This window comes from Odocoileus virginianus, chromosome 30, assembly GCF_023699985.2.
Source record: "Odocoileus virginianus isolate 20LAN1187 ecotype Illinois chromosome 30, Ovbor_1.2, whole genome shotgun sequence".
NCBI lineage: Eukaryota > Metazoa > Chordata > Mammalia > Artiodactyla > Cervidae > Odocoileus > Odocoileus virginianus.
In genome coordinates, this window is record NC_069703.1 from 35131129 (window position 1) to 35136284 (window position 5156).

The following is a 5156-nucleotide window of genomic DNA, read 5'->3' on the forward strand; positions in this document are numbered from 1 at the left end:
GGATCAAACCCGTGTCCCCCAAATTGGCAGGTGGATTCTTAACCACTGGACCTATCAGGGAAGTCCTGAAAGGTGACATTTCAAAATAAGGACCCCCATTGTACTGAGACCTGAAATAATTTCCATAGTATCATGACAGTCCTGACTTGACCATGCAGGGACAAGAAAACTCCTCTGCCCAACCTGGAGGAGTAGCTGATGGTGGAAGCATTACGTCTACTCCAGAATGAGGAAGAAAGTGGTCTTTTTTCTCTCCCCACTTTTCCTTTGATTTGAAAACTGTAGCCCAGTAAGTTCTCAGTGTGGCACCCTCTCGTTCACCTGCTTGTAAGCCTCACGAGCATTCTACTCTAATAAACATCTGATCTATCACTTTGCCTCTCACTGAATTCCCTCTGTGCCACCAAGACATAAAGGACTAGAGTTTCTCAGAAACAACTCCCTCCCACCCCTGCAAATGCCACCTACTGGTTTCCAAAAGACACCCGTAACAGAGTAAAAAGGTAACTTATTTAATGGGAGAAAATATTTACACATCACGTACCTGATAAGGGATTAATATCCAGAGTATATGAAGAGCTCCTAAAAATCAACAACAATAAAATTACCCAATTCAAAAATGGACAAAGTGCTTGAACAGATATTTCTCTAGAGAGATATACACATGGCCAGTAAGTATATGAAAAAACATGGTCTACCTCGCAAATCATTAGGAAAACGCAGACCAAAAACACAATGAGATACCGTGTCACAACCATTAGAAAGGCTACTATAAAAACAAAAACAAAAGTCCCGGAAAATAACAAGTGTTGGCCAAGGAGTGGATAAATTGGCACACTTCTGCAGTGCTGACTGCTGTCGTGGTTCAGTCACTCAGTCGTGTTCAACTCTGTATCTGATGGAAGTATAAAATGGTGCAGCTGCTGTGGAAAACAGAATAGTAGTCCCTGCAAAAACTGAAAATATAATTGCCACATGGTTCATCCACTTCTGGGTACATAACACAAGAGGTGAAAGTGGGACTTGAACAGGTATTTGCCACACTCATGCTCATAGCAGCATTATTCACCATGGCCAAAATATAGAAATAACCCAAATGTCCATCTACAGATGAATGAATAAACAAAATGTGGTATGTCCTTACCGGTGGAATATTATTTTCAGTCTTAAAAAGAATGGAAATTCTTTTCTTTTTTTTTGGAAATTCTAATACATGTTATAACATAGATGAACCTTGATGATGTTCTGCTAAATGAAGTAAGCTGGACACAGAGAGAAAATATTGTATGATTCCACTTAAGTGAGGTGCCTAGAGTAGCCAAAATCATAGAAATGGAAAACAGGGTGGTCGTTATCAGGGGCTGGGAGAGGGGAAAGTGGGGAATTATTGTTTAAGCAGGACCGAGTTTCAATTCAGGAAGATGAAAAGTTCTGCAGACGAGTAGAGGTGATGGTCTCACAACAGTGTGAATGCCTTTAATGCCACTGAACTGTGCACCCAAAAGGGGTTAATGGTAAATTTTGTGTTATGTATACTTTACCACAGTACAAAAGTAGTGATGGGGTTTTACTTCTGAGGTTAAGTTGCAAAAAAGACTGTGACTTCCTTCTTGCTTGCTCTCCTGCCTTAACTCCCCCGGAGGGAAATTGTTGCCACATTGTGTGCTGTCCTTCAAAGAAGCCCCTGTGACAAGGAAATTAATTCTTCAGCCAACAGGCAGGAAGTCCCTGAGGCCCGTGGACAGCCAGCTGAGTGAGTTTGGAAGCGAATCCTTCCCCGCATCCAGCCTTGAAATGACCAGCTGACTCCTTCTTGCACCCTTGGGAAGAGCCGAGCCTCCTGTTGATTGAATAAGAGACCCAGATGAAATCTCTAAATTACAGAAAACGTTGTTAAGAATGAGCTCTGTGAACAGGTGATCATCATTCTATTTCCAAATGAATGAACTCAGAAATGAAAAGAGGAATATCTAAATAAACCTAGTTTTGCCCGTCATAGGGAGTGAATGACTGTTTGGCCACATGGGCTGCTTTGCAAGGCAAGAACACGAGGGCACTTCTGGCGTCCAAAGTGAAAGAAAGAGAAGTCGCTCAGTCCTGTCCGACTCTGCAACCCCACGGACTGTAGCCTGCCAGGCTCCCCCGTCCATGGGATTTTCTAGCCAAGAGTACTGGAGCGGGTTGCCATTTCCTTCTCCAGGGGATCTTCCTGACCCAGGGATGGAACCCAGGTCTCCCACACTGCAGACAGATTCTTTACCATCTGAGCCCCAGGGAAGCCCAGTGCTGGCTCAACATGACCCCCAACACCCACCCTTAAGGCTAACACTGTTTTGGCTCCAGGAAAATGCTTTCCAGATATCTTGCTGCATGATCTTGAAACAAAAAGCAACTGCATCCAAATGATAATGAAGTTTTGTGGTTGATTTTGTTGCTGTGAATATAAATTTGACAAGGTAGGAAGGTAGGATATCTTTTATTGAAATATTTTTTAGTTTGTCCCGTTTACTTATTTAGACAAATGATATGTGGGTCTCCATTTGCACCCTTGCCCCAGACCCTCACATATGTCAGGGACAGTGATGCCAAAATCCTGGCTCTCTGTGCATAAAGGCCAAAAAAGATATATGGAGACAGAGCTTTGGAGAAAAAAGCAGCTTTATTCTTTGCCAGACAAAGAGGGAACACAGTAGGCTACCAGCTCAAGAACTGGGGCTCACTTCTTGGGGACTAGGGAGAGATTTTATATCCTAATGAAGGTCTTGCCTTATTTTTTCTTTTGCAAAATTTCAAAATGGGCACAGTTGGCATCAGGTAACTTGGTGACTGGGGTTAGTCTTGTCTAAAGGCTTTTCTGAAACCAACAATGCTACTGGGCGTGTGGCGGGAGAATACCAGGGGCAGAATGTGATTTGTATGGAGTCAGAGATTAGCTTTGTGAAGGCCAAGTCTGGCTACAAGTGTTTGTCTGTATAAACACTGAAAGAATAACCAAGATTGTTTAACTCTTTCAGGCCTGTTTATGTTGTTTCACCAGCCTGTTCCCTGTTTCATTTTTTTCCTTATCAGAAAAGTCTCATTTTTATGTAAGAAAAATCTCATCTCTATTTTTGCTGCAACAATGGGTCTCAGTATCATCTTGGATGATCAGTTGCTCAGTTGTGTCCAACTTTTTCGGACCCCATGGACTGTAGCCCACCAGGCTCCTGTGCGCATGGAATTTCCAGGCAAGAATACTAGAGTGGGTTGCCATTTCCCTCTCCAGAGGATCTTCCCAACCTGGGGATCAAAACTGCATCTCTTGGCATTGGCAGGCAGATTCTTCACCACTACGCTACTTGGGAAGCCCTTAGTATCATGGTATGTTGAAAAAGAAGCTCCAAGATATAAAGAAATATTTTTATTTCTCTTCTCTTGCCCCCTCCTCTTTTCCCCCTCCCCCTTCTCCTCCTTTTCGTCTTACTGTGGTAAATTAATGTAACATAAAATTTACTAAGTTAACAATTTTTAGGTATATATTCATACTCTTGTGTAACCATCAGCATCACCCATCTCCAAAACTTTTTCATCTTGCAAAACTGAAACTCTATATTCATGTTTTTTGTTGTTGTTTATTTGTTTTTACTGGTGTAGTTGACTTACAATATCATGTGAAACTCTATACTTATTAAACAATGACTCTCCCTTCTCCCTCTTTCAAGCCCAAGGCAAGCCCCATTATATTTTCTGTCTCTATGAGTTTGACTACTCAAGGAACTTCCACTCATATAAATGGAATCACACAGCATTTATCTTTTGCTGATTAGCTTATGTCACTTAGTATAATATTTTCAAGTTTCACTCATGCTGTGGCAACTGTTAAAATTTCCTATCCTTTCAAAATAAGATAGTATTATATTTTATGTATATGTCACATTTTGCTTATCCATTCACTCATCAATAGACATGTGAGTTGCTTCCATGTTTTAGATATTGTGATAATGTTGATGGGAACATGGACGTAACGAATATCTGTTTGAGACCCCCACTTTAAATTCTTTTGGGTATGTACCCAGAAGTGGAAGTGATGAACCAAGTGGTAATTATGGTAATTATACTTTTTAATTATTTCAGGAGCCAGCATACTGTTTTCCACAGTGGCCAGTCCAGTTTACATTCCTGAGTGTAGAAGAACTGATGCTTTTGAACTGTGATGTTGGAGAAGACTCTTGAAAGTCCCTTGGACTGCAAGGTGATCAAACCAGTCAATCCTAAAGGAAATCAGTCCTGAATATTCATTGGAAGGACTGATGCTGAAGCTGAAGCTCCAATAATTTGGCCATCTGATGTGAGGAGCCAACTCATTGGAAAAGACCCTGATAAGGGAAAGATTGAAGGCAGGAGGAGGAGGGGACGGCAGAGGATGAGATGGTTGGATGGCATCACCAACTCAATGGACATGAGCTTGAGCAAGCTCTGGGAGATGGTGAAGGACAGGGAAGCCTGGGGTGCTGCAGTCCACGAGGTTGCAAAAAATCGGACACGACTGAACGACTGAAAAACAAAACCAATGCACATAAATCCTCACCAACATTTGTTATTTTTTGCTTTTTATTTTTGTTTTTGTAATAGTCATCTTAATGATTGTGAAGTGGTATCTCATTGTGGTTTAGCTTTGCACTTCCCTAATGGTTAGTGATGTGTACCATCTTTTGATATACTCATTGGCCATCTGTATATCTTCTCTGGAGAAAATCTACTCATGTTCTTTGCCAATTTTTGGATTGGGTCATTTTGTTGCTGTTGTTTTTATAGGAGTTCTTTATATGTTCTGGATATTAATCCCTTATGACATATAGCATGTACAAATATTTTCTCCCATTTGCTAGGTTGTCTTTTCACTCTGTTGATAGTGTCTTTTGATGTGCAAAAGTTTTTCATGAAATCCAATTTGTTTATTTTTTCTTTTTTTGTCTGTGCCTTTGGTGTCATAATTCAACATAACATTGGCCAATCTAAATCTTTTTCCATGTTTTCTTAAGAGTTTTAGCTCTGATGTTTAGGTCTCTGGTCCATTGTGGTTACTTTTTGTATATGGTATAAAATTGAGAGTTCAACTTCACTCTTCTGAATGTGTATATTCAGTTTCCCTAGCACATTTGTTGAAAAGACTATAC

General features: G+C 40.7%; 1 long non-coding RNA gene across 1 annotated transcript; it reads left to right on the forward strand.

Annotated features, from left to right (window-relative positions):
- The first annotated feature begins 1427 nt into the window (after window positions 1-1427).
- On the forward strand, window positions 1428-4755 carry LOC139032226 (uncharacterized). Its single transcript, XR_011484750.1, has 2 exons — window positions 1428-3360; window positions 4114-4755. It is a non-coding gene; the product is annotated as an uncharacterized lncRNA (long non-coding RNA).
- Window positions 4756-5156: the final 401 nt, after the last annotated feature.